Source organism: Lissotriton helveticus, chromosome 3_1, assembly GCF_964261635.1.
Source record: "Lissotriton helveticus chromosome 3_1, aLisHel1.1, whole genome shotgun sequence".
Classification (NCBI taxonomy): domain Eukaryota; kingdom Metazoa; phylum Chordata; class Amphibia; order Caudata; family Salamandridae; genus Lissotriton; species Lissotriton helveticus.
In genome coordinates this window covers 1,833,262,226-1,833,286,694 of record NC_136061.1, presented here as the reverse complement: position 1 = coordinate 1,833,286,694, position 24,469 = coordinate 1,833,262,226, and the positions used below count along the sequence as shown (strand labels likewise).

Genomic DNA, 24,469 nt, shown 5'->3' with positions numbered 1-24,469 from the left:
ATGCAGAGACCATTTTATGGAGATACTAGCCCTTAGTACAAAGTATTTAAGAAAAACAAGGGTCCAGAGCTTAAAAGGAATATAAAACAAATGCTATATAGACCACAATAGGCTACTATATATTTTCCTTGCCCAGCCGGACAGGGAATTTAATATTGAAGAATCCAAATGTTTTGCAGTTTAATTACATTTAGCAACAAATAATTTTTGCAGTACGGCACAGTCCTGCACCGTACTGGAGAAATAGGAATACAGAGGAAGAAAATCAAAAGGAAAGGTTCTTCAGGCAAAAGGAGTGAGCAAACTGGGCACTGTTTACAATCAAAATTAACAGTATTTCCCAGAGTAGCACATACAGACAATAATATACAGTGGTCACCAGTATGTCTACTAGAAGGAGTCGACGTTTCCATCCCGTGCTCAAATTAAAATGGGATCATCTTCAGGACTTAACAACATGATTGCCTGGTTATACAGTATATACGCCTGTTAGGAAGGAAAACAGGGAAAAGAACAAAAGGGATTGCAGTTTTAGTTTTGAGACGTCAGCTGAGCCGCGTTGTTCAACAATCGGATTCGCAGTGATGAGGTGCCAGCAAGGGCGTGCTGTTTATTTAAAAAATTAGGGTTGGGGGAGGAAGAAATTTTGGTGCACTTATCACTCCCGTGGTAGGGTGGGGAGTGGGTAGTTATTAGCCGGGGTCTCCGTGATAGTGAGGAGGGAGCCAGCGTGACCAATTGCTGGATATGGCATTGGTAGAGTTAAGCCCGCAAGCATTAGAGTAGCATGGAGCACTCTGCGTGGCGTGTCAATTCCGCTTCGGATGCTGGATCGCGGAAAGAGTATTTTCAACTGACTGTGGAAACTTGGCAGTGACGGCAAACATGCAGTGAGTGCAGGAGCAGCGGGTGAAAATATACCTCTTGAGGGGTGGAAAGAGGCCTCACCCACCCTACCACGGGAGTGATAAGTGCACCAAAATTTCTTCCTCCCCCAACCCTAATTTTTTAAAATAAACAGCACGCCCTTGCTGGCACCTCATCACTGCGAATCCGATTGTTGAACAACGCGGCTCAGCTGACGTCTCAAAACTAAAACTGCAATCCCTTTTGTTCTTTTTTCCTGTTTTCCTTCCTAACAGGCGTATATACTGTATAACCAGGCAATCATATTAAGTCCAGAAGATGATCCCATTTTAATTTGAGCACGGGATCGAAACGTCAACTCCTTCTAGTAGACATACTGGTGACCACTGTATATTATTGTCTGTATGTGCTACTCTGGGAAATACTGTTAATTTTGATTGTAAACAGTGCCCAGTTTGCTCACTCCTTTGCCTGAAGAACCTTTCCTTTTGATTTTCTTCCTCTGTATTCCTATTTCTCCAGTACGGTGCAGGACTGTGCCTTACGGCAAAAATTGTTTGTTGCTAAATGTATTTAAACTGCTAAACATTTGGATTCTTCAATATTAAATTCCCTGTCCGGCTGGGCAAGGAAAATATATAGTAGCCTATTGTGGTCTATATAGCATTTGTTTTATATTCCTTTTAAGCTCTAAACCCTTGTTTTTCTTAATAACTGATACCCATGGTCCACAGCTACCAATTGGGTCCCCCTTGTTCCCTTAAAAAACTTAGTACAAAGTATGTCATAATGACAACACAAAAGATCACCACTAAAGCTATGTTTGATAGAAAATATAGATCTTCATCCTTATAATAAACATACAAACTCCTGTAAAGAATGACAGTTGATGAGGCAATATAGATATAAGCTAGAACCTAAAACTCAAAGAAGCGTGCCAGGTAAGGATAACTACACATACATAATTACCCCAATTCATTTCTTATGGCCTTGAAGGTGACAACATAGTTGAGATCACAAATGGCATTATAAATAATATCTCTAGTACATTACATATCGCATCACTGCTGACATCATCAAAGTCACAAATGATTGCTGTTTCTTAGAGCTGTTATCTGCCATTGCTGATTGGCAAAGGTCAGGTCCAGCAGAATATGGGAGAAAGGGCATTAAGGCCACGTCCTGGGTCCAGAATCTTTGAAGCATTTCCATATTTAAGCCCAGTGGGCACTGATGGAGGCATTGTGAGCAAAAGGCCTGGCTAAAAGGCAAAGGCCTGCAAATAGAGCATGCTTGGTATGGGTGATGGCCATGACTAGTGAACTAAATGGACACTTGGAACAGAGATTGTTGGAAGACCAAGTCTTATGCACAGGATCTGGTAGGCACTATCAAACGTTGTGCCAAGTGTGCTCTAGGGAAGGAGTAATGACTGCAGGGACGAACCAAAGGCCTGCTGCTGATCTCAAAGCATGCATGGCCAGTTTTGTGGCCAATGTAATGGCTGTGGCAATTGGGCTCCTCGGATGTGTGTGATAAGCCAAGACCTGTCCAGAAAGAAAGTGGGCAAGGAAACTAGGTATCTTATCAGGCATATTTCAGGACCTGCACCGAAGTGGCCTGTGGAGAGTAAACGAGCTGAACAGTATCAATTATGTCATTGACATTGATGATGTAAATTGTAATGTGATATGGGATGTTACTAAAGATGACATGCATGATGTAATCTGAGATGCTGTCTTTAGCACCATGCGTGAGGTTATTAGCGGTGAACTGGGAAAGGTATGAGGTAGATATATAGAACTGATGAATTTCACTTGTTTTTAGATTTACAACCTCTCCTCAAAGTACTATTTTTTTTGCAGTTGTTTTATGGTATGAATTTAGTGTGTATGGCAATGTTACAAAAATAGTTAACAAATAATAATCAATAAGAACATATGAAAATACTGCACATCTTACACATGCCTAAAAAATCCCAACTAGTAAACAGAGGCGTAATAAGTTACTAATAAAACAGAGACCAGAGTAGGATGAATAGCCGCACGTGAAAGAGAAAGCAAGAGACCATTTAAAGGGTCAAGGATTAGAGATAGGAGAATTGAGCACATCATTAAAAAGATAGTTCATAAATCATTCAGTAAGCCAATGAAGACTAGCATGGTGAACAGCAAATTAGGGATGTACTGGATGGTATTAGCGGAGTGGTGCAGAAAGCCAGAGAAGGAGGTGACATTGGAAGGAACCAGGAGGACTGAAATAACAGAATCTAGAGTAAGATACTCTAGAGAGTAGATAAAAATGACCAGAGCTCTTAAAAAGCAGTGTGAAGGTTGTGACAGCAAATTAGGGCATACTGAAGATGGTCAAACTGCAGTTATGTACAGTTAGGACTTGGAGATTGGGGGGGTAGATATTAGCTCAGTGTCAACCCAAAAGTCTTTGTAACAGGAGGACTTTATGCTTTGTTTTGAAAGTTGCAAGATGGGGAGTGGTAGACAGAGCTGTGAAAAGTGAATTCAAACTCCTGGGGTGCTGCATGCTACTTCTTGCATTCCACATCTTACAGAGATCCTTAGGAGGCCAGAATCACTTGGCCCAGCTGAAGGTAATAACAGCAAAACTTCAAACATGCATCTCCTGTGGATTCAAGGCTCTATCAGGCAGAAAGGAGGCTACTTCAAACAAAATCATCACAAAAATGTTCGGGGTCACTTTTTTAACTCCCTTGCAATGCCTCATCGGCTCAGATAAGACTGGAGTTTGGTCTATTAAACCAAACAACTGCATGAAAAGGAGCCTACATCAAAGTATGGAAGAGAATTAAGTCACTATCGGATTATCAACTGTGTCAGGCTCTCTGGCAGGAAGTACAAACAAATAAAAACTCACATTCTAGGCGATCCACAAACTGACTGTTTGTTCATAGTTGGAAAGCACTTTGCCTCCAGAATCATTAAAAAAGGGGTTAACCCCATTCTGAAAAAACCTTCTATGCTAAAAGAAAAAAAGACCCTTGCAGCTAGATCCCACCCACAGATGAGTCTAGGAGAATACAAACCCCTTAAACCTCAGCCTTGCCTAGAAGATGGGTGGCCATTGCAGTTGAAAGAGATTTTTATCGGACACTGCTTTGGTTCCCTCCCAGGTCTTTCCATACAGTGCCTTGTCATTTGACCATCAACAACGTTCTATGCAGATTGTGTTAGACAAGAGAGGAGGACATCATCCACATAGTGTCCCTGTGCCCTGTATCTGCTGCTTGAAAGAAGGAGATTACTAAGAACTATTGTCAACCAGCGTGGTATATGTACATGTAGACAAGCTATAATTGCTTGTCTCAGGGCAATGGACTCCACCTTACATAGGAATGTCACTACATTTAAAAAAAAAGTGGCAGGCGGGGAAGCTACTGGGGCCGACCAAACACACAGTGACGTTCTGGCACAGCGCACAGGCTAAGCTTAAATGGAGGGGAGTCATAACGAAATTGACACCTTTGTGGGACACCAGGGCACTTGGGAGCCTGCGACACACTAAAGGTTTTACCGCATGGGACAACATAGGTATATCTACAGTGGGAGACATGTGGACGGCATATGGTGTAGTCCCGTTCTCCCACCTCCAACAGACTTATCACCTAGGTTCCAATGAAACGTATAGATATATCCAAATTCGGCACGCACTAATGACTGCAATACCAGTGGGAACTAAAGTCCCGGAGTCCTCTCCGTTGGAGGACAGACTGCTGACAGAGTACATGCAAACTGGCGCCACTTCCCTCACCTACCGTAAGTTACTACATAATATGCCGGACCCCTTAATCAAGCTACGGGAGAAATGGGTAGAGGAACTGGGTGACATGGATGAGACAGACTGGAATGCGGCACTAGCGTCCCCGAGAGAGGCGGGTATCTCGGCAAGGTTTCGTCTGGTACAACTGAAGGTCCTACTCAGAATATACTTGTCAAGGACAACCCTACATAAACTACACAGGGCGGAACACCCGAATTGCCTGAGAGGTTGTGGTGGGGAGGGTACTTTCCTGCATACACTTTGGGAGTGTCCTAGGATCTCAGAATATTGGAGACGCATAGTTCGCACCATCTCGCAGACACTGGAAACGACAGTGGTGCCAGACCGCCGTATGGCCTTACTACATATATGGGGACCGACGGACCTGACATGTCAGGGTCAGGTATGGACGACTGTGGGCTGCATGGTAGCTAAACGGAATATAGCTCAAAAGTGGGGGGCGGTGGAGACTCCAACGTTAGGCCAGTGGTGCAGGAATATGGATATGATTATGGTGACAGAAAGGGCGGTATATGAGAGAGAGCGCAAATGGAATGCAGTGTGGTCACCCTGGAATAAATACCGGGGAGACATATGTGAACCGCTGGCTGAAGACGATAATGACAGTTCAGAGGATGAGGACTCAGATGAGTGAGTGGTAATGAATGCAGACCTAGAGGGCTCGTTGGCGAACACTACACAAAAGGGCGAAATTAAAGGGGCAAGAACTGTACATAGTCTTGAAAGGAGGGAGCATGGAATGACCGCCGGAGGGGTACTTTACACAAACAGGGCAGAGATGAAGGATGTTCTTCGAACCAATGAATCAAAGAGTTGAAGTTATGTTTATAAAATATAAAAGTAAGAGGTGATATCATTTCGAAATAAAATATGACTTGATGTGCAGTTAATTCCGATTAGTTCGCTGCCGGACCGCTGGTTGTCGCCTAATCAGCTGTGTACAATACAATTATCATGCATGTTTATGAAACAAAGCCGGCCTGTGGGTTGGAGGCGAAGAAAATGTAATGGTGATAAATGTCAATAAAACTCTTACGAACCCAAAAAAAACCAAAAAATAAATAAATAAATAAATAAAAAAAAGTGGCAGTTAAACGAGAATCATGAGAATTGCAGCCTCTTTTTATTGTTTTATTGAAAAATCTTTTGAAAGAGTGGTGAGCAATGTTTGTTTCACATGCATGGTTGTAGTTTATATCTTTTTCGGGCTGCACTCTGGGATTCTAAAGAGAAACTCTGTTCACAATAAGTTTACTTAACGACCAATCTGGACTAACAAATTCACCCCAGATTGCGCCCATGAGGCCCTCTTAGGCTAAAAGATACTTGCACATTATTTGGTATGTTAGGAGCAGCTCAGTTAGTCTTTTTATTGATGTTTGTATTTAATATCGTATGTGCAGAATTCCATCTACAGCTCTTTTGTTTAAGAGTATTACACCATGGGGTCGATTCTGATTCGGGAAAAAAAACGTCTGTTCGATTTGTATCCGGAGCCCTCTCTGTACAAATCGTACCCGTCCGTCTGAGTCGCGTAGTACGATCTGTATTCCGTGAATCCGTCTGAATCGTCGCGATTCGTACGTATTGCAAGGCTGAAACCGTGAACCGTATGACTCGTACACATGCCGTACGACTCGTACACATGCCGTACGACCCGACGAGTACGATCCGGACCGGGGTATGAGGACGCGATTCGTACGGTTCACGTCCGGTAAGGGCGAGTCGTACAGAAAAGCACACAAACACATACACACCGTACGGTCCGTACCCCCCATAATCGCAGGGGTACGGTGCGTACCCCTGCGATCATGGGGTGTACGCTCCGTACCCCATGTACGATGGGTGTACAATGGGTGTCCGCACCGTACCCCATGCGTACACCCATCGTACATGGGATACGGTGTGTACACTCATCGTACATGGGGTACGGTGCGTACTCGTGTGAAATACGACGCGACGGCGAAACTCGCCTACAGGTCTGTGGCGAAAGCTTATCATCGGAACATCCTCGCGGAGAAGAAGGCTTATTTCGCGAGAAAAATTGAAGCTGCTTCCAATTCCTGTAAGGAGCTATTCGCCATTGTGCGGGAGTTTACAACATCTCGCGCAGCACCAACTCAGACCCCCCCTCCTGCGCCTTGGGTCAGGGCGATTGCGGACTTTTTCACCTCTAAGATCCAGCGGATCCAGGACTCCTTCCATGTGCTGGAGCCGGAGATGCCAGGTCTGGCGGAGAATGCCGCTGTTTCCCGACCTAACGCGGGTGTGGCCCTGGCAGCTTTCCCTCCTCTCTCGCTGTCCGCTTCACTTGACCTGATGGCTGGGCTTAAATCAGGTTCCCCCCGGGACGCCTGCCCCGCAAAATTTCTGGCTAAAATGGCAGCTGTCATTAACCCACTCGTGAACCCCTTGTTGAACTGTTCTCTTGCACAGGGTGTGGTTCCCCAGTCCTGGAAGCAGGCAATGATTATTCCCCTGCTAAAAAAGCCTGGCCTGGATGTGGAGGTGTTGGCGAATTATAGACCTATTTCGCTTCTGCCGGCTTTTGCAAAGGTCACTGAAAAGCATGTCCATAAGGTGCTTGCCGATTACCTGGAGTCCCATGACCTACTGCACCCCACCCAGTCGGGTTTCCGCGCCAATCTTAGCACCGAAACAGCTCTCCTGGAAGTCTCGGAGGCGATAAAGGAGGTGCTGGATTTGGGCGGGAGAGCGATGCTGGTGATGTTAGATCTGTCGGCGGCTTTCGACACCGTCCCGCATGAGGGTCTTCTTGCAAGACTCTCAGAGATTGGTCTCCGTGGGACGGTGCTCCAGTGGTTTCGATCATTCCTGGCTGGCCGTCGACAAACGGTCTGGGCTTCTGCTTGCTCCGCCGAGATGTCGCCACTGGGGGTCGGAGTTCCTCAGGGCTCTGTCCTGAGCCCAACTCTATTTAACATCTTCATGACCCCTTTGGCGGCACTGGCGGAGTCTTTCGGGGCCCAGATCGTTTCTTATGCCGATGACACCCAGATCCTCTTCACTTGTGAGAGGGGTGCGGACTTCGATGGAGGTAGGATCCAGGGTTGCCTTGAGGCTGTGTTTCAATGGTTCCATCATAACAGCCTCAAGTGCAACTCGGATAAATCCGAGGTCCTCTTTTTTGGGTGCAGTTCGGATCCGGACTGGAAAGTGTGGTGGCCTGAGAACATGTTTCCACCAGCAAGTTCGTCCCAGGTAGCTAAAAACCTTGGGATTAAGATCGACACTGGCCTCACACTACGCTCACAAGTAATTGGTCTCACTGGTACCTGCTTTGGCCTACTCCGGATGCTACGCAAGTTCCTTCCCCTGCTATCGGAGGAACATAGGAAGATCACGGTGCAGGCGATTATAGGCTCGAGAATCGACTATTCCAACGTCCTTTATCTCGGCCTGCCAGAATACCTGCTTCAACGGTTACAGGTTGTCCAGAATTCAGCAGCACGTGCCATCTTTGGACCATCTCGCCGTGCTAGAGCCTCGGGCCTCCTGGAGGCTCTGCACTGGCTCCCTGTCCGGAAGCGGATAATTTTTAAGACTCTCACCCTGGCACACAAAGCCTTGCACACCTCCGGAGCAAAATACCTTCAGAAAAGGTTGACTTTTTATCGTCCTGCCAGGCCGCTCAGGTCTGAAGCCCTGTTTATTGCGGCGGCTCCTCGTGTGAAGAGAGCGCGCATCGGTGGCCGCTCTTTTAAATTACTAGCGCCGCAGTTGTGGAATAAACTGCCTGTGTCCCTGCGCAGCATTCCCAATTTGTTGGCCTTTAGGAAAGGGCTCAAAACCTGGCTTTTTACCTCTTAGCTCTGGCCTCTATTAGGCTTTCTTCTCCTCTGGTTTTCCTTTATTTACTCTCCCTGTTGTGTTATGAGATTAGTGTGCAATTCAAAGCGTCGGGACACTCTTTCGAGTAGCCGCACGCTATATAAAACCCCGGTATAACATAACATAACTCCCATCGTACATGGGGTACGGTGCGTACACTCCATGATCGCAGGGGTACGCACCGTACCCGGGAGGGCCGTTCCGTACCTGTTTTGGCACGAACTCTGCTTTTACGGCTGTTTTCAGCTCCCGTAGAAAAAGGGTCGTACGGTGCGTCCCTGACACGTATCGTACTTGCTGGGTCGTAAAAAGCATCCACGAACTGTACAGATGTCGCGTACAGTGGGTTCCGAGGTAGAATCGTACGGAGATTAGAGTCGTACGGTCTCTGTACGACTCATATGGAGTACGGCTCCTGGTACGAATCGTACTTCGTCGTACGTACGGGGAAGTTGCAGGGTATGATTCGCATGGGAAAAACGCTCTGAACGGCTATTCGGAGTGGTTTTTCCCGAATCGGAATCGCCATGTGTTTTTATCATTATTGAAATGAAATATCATTTTAACAAAACAAGTTCAAACACAATGTTGATATGCTCTTTAATGGACTTAAAAATCTAAATAAAGTATTTTTAATTTTTTTTTATGATCTAGGCATCAGAAAATCAATCAATCAATCAATCAGGTATTTGTAAGCACGCTACTCACCTGTGAGGGTCTCAAGGCGCTGTGGGGAGGGGAGGTTTGCAGATCCGTTCAGCCGAAGATCCAGGTCTTGAGAGTCTTCCTGAAGGTGTTCAGGGAGTGGGCGCGTCTGATGTTTACCGGTAGCTCGTTCCAGGTCTTGGCTGCAATGTGGGAGAACGCTCTTCCGCCTGCTCTGGCCCTGTGGATGCGCGGGGTTTCAGCCAGTGCAGGGTTGGAAGATTGGAGGTTTCGTTTGGATACGTGGAAGTTTATTCTGTAGTTGAGGTAATTTTCTCTGTTGATGTGTAGGTATTTGTAGGCATCAATGAGGATTTTGAAGGTGACTGTCTTCTCTATGGGGAGCCAGTGGAGTCTCTGCAGGTGTTGGCTTATGTGTTCGTGCCGGGGGATGCCTAGGACTAGTCTGGCCACTGTGTTCTGTATTATTTGGAGTTTGTCGAGTAGGGACTTGTTGATGCCGGCATAGAGAGCGTTTCCGTAGTCCAGTCTGCTGGTGATGAGTGTGTGGGAGACTGTCTTCCTTGACTCGGGGGGATCCATTTGAATTTCCTGCGCAGGGTGCAGAGGATGTTGAAGCAGCTGGAGGTGACGGAGTCGACCTGTCTGTTCATGGCGAGTGTAGAGTCGAGTACAATGCCCAGGTTTTTGACGTGGTCTGAGGGGGTAGGTGGGCTTTGGAGGGTGATGGGCCACTAGGTGTTGTCCAATGCTGAAGGGGTGGTTCCAAGGACGAGGACTTCTTTCTTCTCGGCATTGAGTTTTAGGCAGCTGTTGGTCATCCAGACTCCCACATCTTTCATTCCTCTCTGGAAGGTGAGTTTTGCGGTGGTGGGGTTTCTGGTGAGGGAGAGGATGAGCTGGATGTTGTTGGCTTAGGATACGATGTTGAGGCCGTGCTGTTGGATGATGGCTGCAAGAGGGACCATGTGGATGTTGAAGACGGTCGGGCTCAGAGATGACCCCTGTGGGACTCCACAGGTGATATCCGTGGGTGCGGTGAGGAAGGGCAGTAGTCTGATCCTTTGGCTACTTCTAGTGAGTCATGTAGTCTGGCGATTAGTGTGTGGTGGGAGACGGTGTCGAAGGCTGCAGACAGATCGAGGAGGATGAGGTCTGTGGAGTGGCCTTGGTCCAGGAGGGTGCGGATATCGTCTGGGCGGCTAGTAGAGCGGTCTCTGTGCTGTGGTTGCTTCAGAATCCGGATTGGGATGGGTTGAGCACAACGTTCTCTTTGATGAACCGTGTCAGTTCCCTGTTGACTGTTTTCTCTGCCACTTTGGCTGCGAAGGAGAGGAGCAATATGGGCAGGTAGTTCTTGAGGTCGGTGGGGTCGGCTGTGTGCTTCTTGAGAAGGGGCCTGACTTCTGCGCACTTCATGTCATCTGGGTAGGTGCCTGTTGTGAACGTGGTGTTGATGGTGGGTTGCAGCTCCGGTGCAATGGGGTCCACAGCTCTGTGGTAGATGTGCTGGGGACAGGGGTCGGTGGGGGCCCCTGAGTGGATGCCCTTCATGGTCGAGGTGGTGCAATGATTACCCAAGGAGATTAGCTCTCCAGTAGGGGAATGACTAGCCAAGGCCTTATCTTAGTAGTGATGCCTGTAAAGGCATTCATATTGGTTTTGATTTAAGGAGTTAGACCAAATAATTCTACTGCTGACTCCAAAGTACTTGGATTTCATCATTTAGACGGTAATAGTATCATCAGTAGGACATATTGTGCCCATCGTTGAATGATAATGCCACACTTTTTGTAACTTGTGTCCACTAAAGTTACTGATTCATTACAGGCTAAGAAGTTAAACATTGCAGACAGAGCTTCCTCAGTGAACCTTGTGCTTCCAATGTCCTTTGAGTTAAGTTGAAATGGATAGTAGAGTGTAAAAGTCTATTATCAATTGAGGTGGATGAGAGTTCACCACAAGGAATAAAGCCACAAACATAATATGATGAAACACAGTTTTAATAAATTAAACCTGGACTCATCCCCATGGTGACTATGGCACAAAGCATACAGGCTTAACTTAAGAAAATGCGTACAAGATGTGCAAAGTACTTAGCAGTAAGAAATCAATCAAAAACACACAACTAATTTAGAAAACTAGAGAAAACATTAATGAAAAAAATTATGCCAAAATAACAAAAGTCCAATTAGGGGTACAGCAGATGTGATATTCTGAAGATTTAAGCAAAAAGCGCCAAGAAAAATTAAAGCGTCAATCAGTAATCTTTGTTTGTTGTTGACTATGTGAGATTCCACGCTGACATCAAGACTGACATGGCCATCCTGGGCATTGGGCAGTTCCCAGGGAGGATGGAAGAGATGGAGCCAGTTTTGTTGCTTGGGCCAGTTTATTACTGACCTGTAGAGTTCCTTTTATATCCAGCAGTTTTCAGACAACAATGAAAATGTCAAGATAACTCTGCTGATTCATTTTTCTGCTGGAGAGGAAATAGTTTTGTCTGGTGGCAATTTTTACTCATCTAAAGGAGGGCAGAGGGTTAACATGCTTACTGCTATGAACATGTACCATGCAAATGAAAGAACTGTATTTTTGGTGGATAACTCAGTGGCTTACTGCTTTTGTCAATGAGAGCCTTTTGTTACTTGCAGTTCATAAGTTACAACAGTAATATAGCACAGTGAGCTATGAGGTGCCATCCAAGAGCTTAATGAAAACTGCATGATACAAGTGAAAAAGTTACATTCCTTTCCCATTCTTTCATTTGCCTAATGTTGGTAAAAAGGGTTTCTTTGGGTATAAATACATTACTATTAGTAAAGTCATCCTTAACCACTGCATTATGTTTTGAGTCCTGAGTTTGTGCTTACCTAGACCAAGCACTCTTAGAAAATGCCTACAAGTATAGATGGCATTTCAATTGCACACTTTTTAGTCCCCTTTGTCTTATGGAACATTTTCTATACAGTTATTGACACACATATGATTATTCGTCTCTGTATGTGTGTGTTAAGGTCAAGTGCTCCAACACCCTATACTGGTGGGAGAAGTGCTGTAAAACAAATGAAATAAATGTGAAAAAAAGGCCATGGAGAGATGAGGGACACTGTTAGAGAGTGATAGTGATGAATTGTACGAAGGAAGAGGTCACCAGGAGTGGCCAAAAATATTGTTGCACCGGGCACCATCCGACTAAAGCCAACTCTGCTCTGCCACTTATTGGGGTGCAGGATACTCAAATTCCACAAAATGGTATTTCAGCTTCTTAGCTGTGTTTAATAGTAAATTTGTGCATTTATGTTGTATTTTAATTCATGTTTCATGCATGACATCTTATTTTTTGTGTTCTTCATAAGAATGTATGTGGGTATGATTGAGTATTCTGGTGCACAAAAAGATCATCATGTACAATGTTTTAAAAGGTAATACAATTGAAGTTTTTCAATTTTTATCCAAATTTTCTTGTGGAAAAACCTCTCATAAGCCATATTGTAGTGGTCAGGCTCTATCACTATGCTCTATGAGCCGGCAGGTCTGACAACATTTGTCAGGGCTGCTTTGGGTTCCCCATCTTCCCTGTGCAACAGTGATGGAGTATGATTCAGATACACCAAGAGGATCCATTCAGTCAACAATTTTTTCTTCTGACATAATCTCTGAAATGGAAGTTGGAATTGTCTAGTGGAGCAAGGTTTCAGGCTGTATCAACAAAAAAATCTTCTCAAAACTGGCTGCTGGATGAGGTCCCACTGACGCCATTGCTCAAACGTAAAATGTTATGGCCAATGGAGATTTTGGTGAGCAGTCAAAATATCGAAATGTTACTATCGGCCTACACTAATATCGAGTTTTTAATATCGTAGGGACAGAATATCGAAGTCAAGAATATCGTTGACCAGATTATCGACTGGAAGGAAAGTAATATCGATTTATTTAATATCGAAGTAAGTAATATCGAAGTAAATAATATCGTTAGCAAAAATATCGTTGTAAATTTTATCTAATGTTTTTTTAGTGTTATGTATTTAGTATGTATTTTTTTTTTTTTACAAATGGGTGTCTTTTAATAAAGAGAGTTATTGAATCATAGCAATAGTTATTTTCTGGATCAGTTACTTTAGAACACAACCCTAAAGAGTCAAACAGATATTTATTTAACCCACCTCCTGCTTACAGATAAAACAATACACTAAAGATGGGTAAACTAATCGACTAGAGATAATCAGCCAAAAATTAGTTACAAAGTTTTCTTTTTATCGTTGTTGGTGGAATAAAATGGCATTAAACGTCCTAGACAAAACAAGGGAGCTTATTTGTTTTCACAAGCAATTCAGAACATATCTAGTGCACATACAATGCATTTAACAAATCTACTTGTTAAAATGCAGAAATAATGCGTTGACGGTAGTAGCTAGTGTTTGCAATAAAAATAACTTAATTTGACAGCCACATAAAAAAGAAAGTACACAAAGTTTGGAAAGTTTGGAAAAATGTTTAGTCCATGCAATACAGAACGCTCCCCAGTAATAATAAGTCAAAATTTTCCATTCAGTCACTAGCAGACCCTCATTAGGTAGTGACTCCATTGTCTAGCTGCTTCACCTATGTATTGGATTTAAATCCTTCCTTCTTTGCACATCTTCATTCCTTCTGCTGTGTCTTGTGGACCGTGAAAAATGAGAACTTTAAATTATTTCAGCTGCAAGACAACCTTATTTGCTGCTTCTAGTGAGCTTATTAGACTCTGCAGCTCTTCTTTATTCATTTCAATTGAGACAGACTTAATTTCATTGTTTTCTCGCACATCCAAATCAACGTTCACTAACGGCATCTGCAGAATAGAGATTTTATTGCTGGAAAGTGCAAGCTTTAACTGCCAGTCAAAATCTTGCAACTGTGCAGAGGACATTGCAGTTATTCTTTCCACTAGTGCCTGTCTGATTTCTTCCTTGCAAACTTTTATACATCTTATGATTGTATCTTGTTGCTTTTTGATCACTTTCTCCAACTGTTGGATTATCTCTTCTTCAGAATTTTTTTTACCAACTGCAGACTCCAAGAAACGGGATGTTTCTTCTAGAACTCTAAGCCATTCTGCCAATTTTTTTTTATGTTTTTTCATTATTTTTAAATATATGTATTAAATGTTTAGAGAATAGTAATTTCTTTCAATATTATTTTTTGTGTTTTAGTATTAGAGCGGATTGTGGGTTTATAGGGGAATAGGGTGGGAAGTAATTTAATTATAATTAATTAATTAATATGTTTTTATTTATTGTTATTGATTGTTAATGTATTGTTAATTAATTATTAATTGTTAATTCGTTTGTATTAATTGGTAATTTATAATTACATTAATTATAATTAATTGGTAATTACTTTTTAATAATGTGTTAATTGATAATGAAATGTATTATGTTATTTTTAATGTGTAGCGGGTTGTGGGTGTATAGGGGAATAGGGTGGGAAGTAATTGAAATATGATTATTTAATTATTATGTTGTTATTTATTGTTATTGATTATTCATTTATTGTTATTTAATTATTAATTAGTAATTACTTTTTATTAGTTGGTTAATTTTAAATTACATTAGTTATAATCAATTAATACATACTTTGTATTTGTTGTTATTGTTAATTAAAGTATTGGTAAATAATTATTAATTGGTAATTAATTTTTATTAATTGATTAATTGATAACTAAATTATTGTGTTATTTTGTATGTGTAGCGCATTGTGTGTTTATAGGGGAATAGGGTGGGAAGTAATTTAATGGTATTTAAGTAAATATTAATTTAATTTAATAGGTATTTGTTAATGTTTTTGTTAAATAAATAATTAATAATATGTCATTTATTTTGTAAAAAATATTTAATTGATAGGTATGTTAATTTAACGCCTACGCTATCCATCACTTTCCCTACTGTTGCACTCACCGGAGTGGGAATAGTAATTTTAAACCCTCTGCTATCCAACACTTTCCCTACTGTTGCACTCACTGGAGTGGGAATAGTAATTTTTACCCCTACACTATCCAACACTATCCCTAATGTTGCACTCACTAGAGTGGGAAGTGTAATTTTAACCCCTACGCTATCCAACTCTTTCCCTACTGTTGCACTTACTGCAGTGGGAATAGTAATTTTTACCCCTACGCTATCCAACCCTTTCCCTACTGTTGCATTCTCTGGAGTTGGAATAGTAATTATTACCTGTACGCTATCCAACGCTTTCCCTACTGTTGCACTCACTGGAGTGGGAATAGTAATTGAAAAAATCTGGGGAGGCTCTACAGCCTCCCCACAGACTACATGCCCAGGAAACATTTGCAGAAAGGAGGGGGGCTGCACGGACTCCCTCGAGGAGCCCTGTATGACCTGGTGACCACCACCCCCAAGGGCCGCTCAAGTAATGTCCCTGGGAGCCCACTGCTGGGACATTGCAGTTTGCTATGGCTTGGTGGGAGGACCACTCCACTTAAACCATAGCAACCAAGTGCTCTGCCTTCAGCAAGGGAGGGAACAAAATGCTGCTAAGAAAGCAGGATAATGGACATTGCGTTGGGATCCAGGGATCATCATGAGCAGCTCCCTGTGTCTCAAAGCAATGCCAGCTCCCGCAGTAGTCGGAAAGCCCGAAGGACCACTGGGCCATCACAGTTCCCAACAAAGTGGCCAGCCCAGGGTCCGGGGGCTGAATTTGACTCAGGAAGGGGGCTGCGTGGGCCCCCCTCTCCAATTTAGAAAAAATAAATAAAGGTCTGGCCCTAGGGATGGGGTCCCCGGGGTTGAAAACGGCCTCGGGCGGGGGCTGCGCATCCCCTCTCCCATTGTAAAGAAAAACATGCCCCAGGAGATGTAAATGTAAATGTAAATGTACATGTATTTATATAGCGCAAATCACCGACCCGGTATCTAAGCGCTTGCTTAGGGAACCCGTCCTGGTATTCCCCTGTGAGATATCCCGGCAGGGTATCCACAATGTGAAAGCCAGGCATCCCGCCTCGAGGGGCCGTAGTGGAGATTGAGCAAGCTATTGCCCAGAGTCGCAGAGTGTGACCCCGTGAGTTGAGTAGGCACCGGAGCGAGAATTATCGAGTCCGTGGAATTTTTGAGCCCGAGACCCGCCGAGGCGGGGAATCGAACCCTGGTCCACGGCCGATCTCAGCTTCCGGGTCTGCCGCCTCTAACCACTGAGCCACGCTTCTCCACCTGGGGTCCCTAAGGCCGAAAATGGCCCAGCAGGGGGGATGCGTGGCCCTCCTCCCTTTTAATTCTGAAAAAATGAAGGTCAGGCCATGGGGATGGAGTCCCCGGGGCTGAAATGAACCTGGGAGGGGGGGCATGTGGCCCAAATCCTGATATTTAACTTTTTTTTAAAAAGGGTCAGGCCCCAGAAGATGCGGTCCTCTGGCCCAAAATGGTACAGGGAAGAGGGGGCACTTGTTTAATTTAAGTATACATAGCAGCAAATTCAAGCCTGTGATTCAGACACAAGGTTAGAGATGGGGGCAAGTATAGTATAGAATTGTATAGTAGCACTCTTACCTACTTTTACATACCCCCATAAATATGCCCCAAAATGTCCAACTCTTTATTAGCAAAAGTGCAGAGTGCAGAGTCCTTTGAACGTGCACTAATTGTACAGAAATATTCAAAAGATGCCAGTACTTTGCAACAGTGCATCCTTGCCTCATCAATGTTCTCTATCGTCAACTACTACATGATTCAAAGAGAGTTTAAGCATCACACTAGATTTAGGGATCATCACATTATCTTCGAAGTCTTGCCTTCCCAAAAACACACTTATCAAAAGAGCTATGGGCAAAAGGCAAGCATTATTCATAAAATACCCCTTGTGCCTAGTCATACTGTGTCAACAACAACTCATATAATGAGTGATGTAATGATCTCTTCAGAATATTTTGAGGAACAGTGACCCTCCTTGTAAATGATCTGGAATCTTAACTTAGGGCTCCCACCCATGTTCATTGATCTGCTGCTCCTATGCACAGGTGCATACATATAAATTTAACCAGCATAATTTTTACAGTGAATGAGAAAAATTATTCATCCTGGATAGCACTACTTTGCCCATGTTTAAAAGAAGTATGTAATTACATTTAAATTCTGCATTTGCCTTTGTCAGCGTCTCTACAAGAGATTATTTTTATTACAATCAGGAGAGACAAAAACTCTACATGGGAAAAATAAGTAGTGATTATACAATCACAATTTTGTTGGAGGGATAGCGAGTGAGGCACATTACACATAAGTAGTTCTGGGTGGGGTAACAGAAAGGTTTGTAGCAATGATTGTCTCAAAAAGTGTACCCAGATGTCGAAGTTTTATCAGATGTCTAATAATTGACAGTGGTTGGACTTCAAAAACCTCATAAACTAGCATTCAATGTTAGGGTGTATAGCAGACACTCATGAAATGATCAATAGAGTACTTTACTTTGAAAATGGCTTTGGGAAAGGTAACATGTTGCATAGCACTGGGCACATTACTGACATTTTTTTGTCAGGCTGGTTAGGTAGCAAGTGCTTTGAATGATGAGTTGGCATTCTGGGTAGGAGTTTGGGATTCATTTAGAGGTTGGTGGTATGGGACATCAGCTATAATTAAGTGGATGTCACACCTGGCCTCTTCCTCTATCAGGAAAATTCTTTCAGTGTACCCCAAGCAGCCAGGTATGGCAGAACAGTGGATGGCGTATTTAGGGCTGCACTCTCATGCCATTTACCTGGCATCTGTTGTGTTTGAGTCAAGCGTGTAAATCATTGAGGCCCAGGACTGAAAAAGTACAATAAAGATCACCACATGCTTGGAGAAAAATCTCAGCATGCTTGAGTTTTTTCACAGATGGATCCATGTTTGGAGGGCATCCGTCTCTTGAAAAAAGAAGGGTGACAACAGTCACAGCACATTAAACATGATGTGATGGTTCTTTCCTCCACAGCAGCTACTTCCTTAACCTCAGGAACTGTTTACAGAGAAAATTGTTGATATATTTCATTGAATGTTATGTAAGCTTACCAAGTTGTGTTTCGTTGAACTTCAGACAACTAACAATGCAGTCAAATGAGTGAGGTTATAATCATAGAATGTGGATTTGAGGAGTGGCAGGATATGCACCTTAAGTAGAGCCTGCTTCTTGGCACAACGGCAGACAAAGTTGCAACAATCAGAAAGAAATGGTGGGGGTGTCTGTTGTTCCGCAAATGGTCTACAGACTGACAGGAGCCAATTCTATAAATCCTTCTTAGCAGACTACAGGACAGCTAGGGGGAATTATATGTAGAATATCACACACACCAGGCAACTTGGAATGGAACCTCCATCTTTTGACATTTATTGTATTCTCAGGCATTAAATCATCCACACAGTAAGCTAACAAAATATGCCCTATAAGGACTCTTCTACCTGGGGTACATGTATAAAAGGTATTTGGACAAAATCTCAAGTTTGAAAATTTGAGTTACAGACATGAATAAAAAAATGTTGTGTTACAAAAAAATCGTAATGCAGAAGTATCGTTGTCAAGATAATTGATTTTTTTCATGTAAGGAATTTTGTTGTCAAGAATACCATTGTTATTAATATCTTTTTCAATACTATAGTTTTCAAAAATATTGTGTTTTACTTATCATTATGTGTTTAAGTTGAGACATGAATTGCATGTGTTATTATAGTTTGCATAATTGGTAATATTTGTTTTAATACAGTTTGTAATTTTAAGAGATTTATAATTTTTAATTTAGTTGCTAATAGTAATTTATGAGTTTTAGCAGGTTGCTAAGTTTATAGGAGTACAGAGGGGAAAATTGCTTAAGTATAATTGATTAACAGTTTGTAAATAATTACTAATAAGAAATGTATTAGAAATTATTCAAATTGTGTAATAGTTATATTCGACAAGGTATATATACGTTTGAAGGCTGCTGGGCTTGTAGAAGTGTAGGGTGGGAAGGTAACTAAGTAATTAACAATTAATTAATAATTTATTATTTATTATTTCATTCATTACTACATATTTAAATTATGTCAAGTTGTTTATTAGGTGTGGGCAGCTGGGTATATAGGGGTATTGTGGGAAGTAAATTAATAAAGATTAATTAACAATTACATATTATTATATTTTATTATTTAATTGCTAATTCATTATATTAACTGTGTTATACATATTTTTTATATTTTAAGTGTGAGCTGCTAGGTTTCTGAAAGTGTAGAGTGGAAAGTTGATTAAACAATAAATATATAATATTGTTCATTGATAAATAATTATTAAATTGTTGATTAGTCATGTAGATTATTTTTTATATCTCATTTTTGGGGGTTATTTAAAAATATTAATTTTAAGAGTTTTATATTTGTTGTATATTAACAGTATTATTCAAATGTGTTATGTGTTTAAGTGAACTATGTTCCCTACTATTGCACAGACTGCAGTGGGCATAGTAAACCCTCCGAAGTCCAATCTTTTCCCTACTGCTGCACAGACTTGAGTGGGAATAGTAAATATTACCCCTCAGATTCCAATGCTTTCTCTACTGTTGAACAGACTGGAGGGAGAATAGTAAATTTTACCCCTCCGAAGTCCAATATTGGGAATTCTATATCTTATATTCCCAGACTCAAATACTTTTAAATATTGTTCAAATATATCTATTATTATTATTTGTTTATTGCTGGTGAATCATATCTGTAATTGCCCCACTATGTAGTTTAAAAGAACTTCATTGGCAACTGATACCAACTCTCAGGTCTCTGTATCAACTGGCTGAGCTGCAAAATATATGTATGTAGAAATATATCTGTAACCGTATTACTATGTATGCTAAAAAGAGCTGTTTTGGCCACTCACTCCAGTACTCAGGTCTATAGTGCCTTCATGGGCATATTTCGTTATCACTCATCATTCCTGTTGTATTCTGTTTATTTATTTAGTTATTTATTTACTCATGTTATTATATCTATATTTTAATTAGTCCTGATTCTAAGTGACCCATCGTGGTATGACATCTGAGTACTACTGCTTAGCACCCTCCAAACAAACTTGTACATGCATACTACTTCTCTGCTTTTCACTATGTACGCACCATATAGTTTAACCCTTGCTCCTTGTTTGAAAAATCTAACTAAATTTCTTTCAAATAAAAAAAATGTTTGTTTCATTTTATATATATTTCTTTATTTGTATTTTTTTTAATAAATGTTTTTTTGGATGTTATAGTTTTTTATATTTAATTCGTTTGGTAATTTATATAATGTTTTGCAGACAAAGCATTAATATTTTCCATGTTTCATATGTAACAGGGTGTTTGAAGAGAGAGCAAAAAATTCTATAACATCTTGAAAGGTTGATCCTGTGGATTTATAAGTGTATTTTCTTAAATCTGTGAAGAGGACCCTTGTAGGCCATTGGCTTTTGCCATTCAAACTGTACTCCTACCTCAATATGATACTTCTCCATATACCTTGGCTATGATATGACATAGATTAATACATTGGGGTATTATACTTGATAAATTAATTGAGAGTAACCAGTATGATATTGGAGAAAGGTGATAGAAATTCTTGGAAAGGGTACCGTACAAAAAGATTAATTCTCAGATATTGCAAATCCCTCACTTGTCACATTCTTTAACTTTCTGCACTATACATATACTTGATCATGTCTCATGATTATTGCTTCGTGATTAACTGAGCAGTTCCTATTAGGGTTAGTGTTGACAACCACATTTTGGCCCACTCTGTGATTTATAGTTTTGGACTGTCAAACACGATCGAATTTGTGCGAATATGTGCTAAGGCATCGTGCATTAATTGTACACATACTTAATTCAGGTCTACTACGTATTCGCATATCTTTTCTTTTATCAATTAACATGCATCAGAGGTGTTTTGAGTTGCATCAGAGGTGGTTTGATTTGAATTGAAAACTTTACTATTCTTTTACGCACTTGCAAGGACTCTTTGTAGGGTCTGCTTATAAATTTGATTCGTGTTTGCACAGCATGTGCTGTCAATTGACAAAATTGAGTCAAATGTATAAGTACTGAAATTATTACATCAAGCTGCAGTTCCACTATTCGTTACTAGGTGTCCCTCATGAGTGAAATACAAAAGCGTTGACCTACAGCTTGATGTAATAATTTCAATGCTTTTGCATTTGACTCGTGAGGGACACCTAGTAACGGCTAGTTGAACTGCAGCTCTTAGTAGAATTATTTTGATATTGGATACTATAATATTCACTGCCCATTGCTAATCTTGTCCCATAATGCATTGCAGGGTCTTTGGTTGGGATTGTATTTTTTTATATTTTTTTACCCATTACTGTGCTTGGGGTGGGCCTACGAGGATGGAACCACCACTGAATCTTTCAGCATGATATGCTCTTTGTATTTAAGGTATCTGCTTGGTCCTCCCCCTAGGTTAGGGGGATCCCAAAATCATCACCTCACTCATTGCCTGACACTTTTCATTTCCAAAGTTCACTTTTGTGAATTGGTTATATGCTTTTAACATGTAAAGTTGCTTTATTAAAGCATTTGTGGGTGCAGTTTAGTAGCCGACTCCTCTACGTGGAGTTTTTACCTGAATTCTGTGGTTTAAAAGGAATGCGTAGTTAACAAATCTCTGTGGAGTTTTTACCTGAATTCTGTGGTTTTAAAGGAATGCGTAGTTAACAAATCTCTGCAAACTCCGGTAGCGGAGTGGAGTTCATTGCCAAGGGTTAATCCCAGTGTTAATTACGATGTTTCAAAAGCCTTTCAACACAGAAAGGCTGCCGGAACTCGACTTTCAGGTGCCTGCTACAGGTGCAGGTATGAACTGCACCTCCTAATTTACAGTAGGAGTATGTATTCTGTCTGAAATACGTGCTCCCATTGTAAATTATCAGAATGTGACCAAACAGTGTTTGGTCAGCATCCTAATTAGTCTGCGTTCCTCGGGTTTCAAAAGCCTTTTGCGTGCCTTTCCGACACAGAAAGGCTGCCGGAACTCGACTTTTAGGTGCCTGCCATGGGGTGCTGGGATGAACTGCACCTCCTGATTTACAGTAGGAGCATGCATTCTGGCTGAAATACATGGTCCCATTGTAAAGTATGAGAATGCGACCAAACAGTGTTCAGTGAGCATCCTAATTAGTCGATCGGGACCGCCGACCGGGTGTTGGTCGGTCCCTTGCCTGAGACGATATCAGGCAGAGGAAACTCCCCTCAACATCTTAATAGGGCCTTACATTGCCCAGTATTGTCTCACTGCTCCCACCAGCCTAACGTATTCACCTTTTTATCCCACTTCAACTGTGCGGGCCCCAGTTCTTATTTCCTGCTTCCAAAGTTGTGGTTTTAACCATCTCTGCCTCTCAATTACTAAGAGGATTTATTTCAATAATATGAATCAGTGTTTATCACACCTGTTTTTTGCTTCAGCCCACAGCACATTGTTTTCATTCTCAACAATTGCTTTAACTGCTATGAGCTAAGGGCTTGCCATATGTGTCTTCTTAAAAGACAGGTTAAGACAGAAAGCCCGCACACCACTGACTCCTCCTACACCGCCTGGGACTTCCCTACTCCCTGTAGACAAACCTTCAGTCCATAGAGGGGCTGCATCAGCTCGTCACTCTAGACAGGCATGGATTTTCAAGAACTGCTCGTATGTCTTGTCTTAGTCAATGTTTCAGTGCGTAAATTATTTTTCATTCTTGTCTCTATTTAGGGGCCGATTCCAATCTGGGTTGGAAATCACTCCGACCAAGCCGGATCCAGGGTGTTTTCCGACTGATCCGGACTCCTGCAGTCCGACCGAGTGAGTACGATGCTGCCGTATGCTGTCGGACTCGGTTCGGTCGGACTCCCATAAAAGTCAATGGGAGGCGGTCGTACGACGCGTACATGGGCTCCCATTGTCTGAATGGGTACGCTGCAGACAAGTGTGCCCCATACAGTGGGTAAGCACCGGTGCCATCCGCACCATGTATGCCTGTGTTGGGGAGACCCATGGGTCTTCCCCTCTATCCGAGTCGTAAGGCTGCGGGTAACAGGAGGTCCAATGCGGACCACCAAAGTTCATCTCCGGGAACTATTGCGAGCCGGAAGCTCCGACTCGATCAGGCTGTCCGAATCGAGCATTGTACTAGCTCGGTCGTGAAACGTCTCCATTGTGCGCCACAGTTAGCTTACGACCGAGTCGTACGGAGCGGTTTGGACCTGGAAACGATTCAGACAGAGATTTTGCGCTTGTTTTATCGTACTTTGACATCCGAACCCGTGTACGAACCGGACAGAAATTCAGCCACCGAATCGGGTCCGCTAGTGCCAAACCCGATTCGGTGCCCTTCCGACTGAGATCCGAATCGGCCCCTAAATGTCTGTTTTCCGATAAAAGCCTGCTCTAGTTATCACGGATGTTGACGTTTACACCTGATCTTATACCCAAGTGCAAGTAACTCAAGATGTAGATTGCTGTTCAGCCAATTGTACAAATTATGGTGAATACGTTACTCAGTTTTTAAATGCCAGGATATATTTTTGCGATACTGACACTGGAAGATTTGACTTGGCTGACAATCAGCATCTCCCATTCAACATGTCCAATTGGAAGGAGGTGACAGGTAAGTCTATGAAATGAGGCCACTTCATGCATTAATGGCCCAGCTGCAATTTTTGAAACTTGAATACTCCATGTTTTGTTTTTTTAAACCGTGTGTTCCAAGTACATGGAGGAGGTCTGAGAGTTACTAGTTTATGGGACAAATTATCCCATGTCCCTACTGGGACTTGGGGAACAATTTGCTGGCCTTTTCAGCTTATATTGATTTTAAGCTGTACTGCTTAATTGTATGGCCAGTGCCATCCTGCCAGGGACAAACTGAAGCTGTCTGAAGTTGTATCACAGCGATGCAGTATCACAGCACTGCTTCTGGAGATACTGCTTGGTAGCAGGACACAACTTGAGACCAGGCCTTTTCGACAGCGGATTTGTAATTGTGGAATACCCTTTAACAATGTCTACAGAAGACTCCATCTTTACTTTTACTTAAAAATGTCTGAGGGTGTATATTTTTGTAAAAAACAATAGCTACTCTTGTGTATAGCGACCCTGCTAATACCTGTAAGTCGTTGACATCTCGTTGTTTGTAAATTGGGTTGTTGGTGAGGTTGTATGTTGTGGGGTGATTGGAATGCACTAGCTGGGAAGTGAGTGTGTTAGGAAAGAAGAATTAATTCTCAAATTACGCAGTTTGT

At 42.2% G+C, this 24,469-nt stretch overlaps 1 pseudogene; it reads right to left on the bottom strand.

The window, feature by feature from the left end:
• Positions 1 to 13,894: 13,894 nt before the first annotated feature.
• Positions 13,895 to 14,326, bottom strand: LOC144824331 (COMM domain-containing protein 8 pseudogene; annotated as a pseudogene).
• Between the last annotated feature and the right edge of the window lie 10,143 nt (positions 14,327 to 24,469).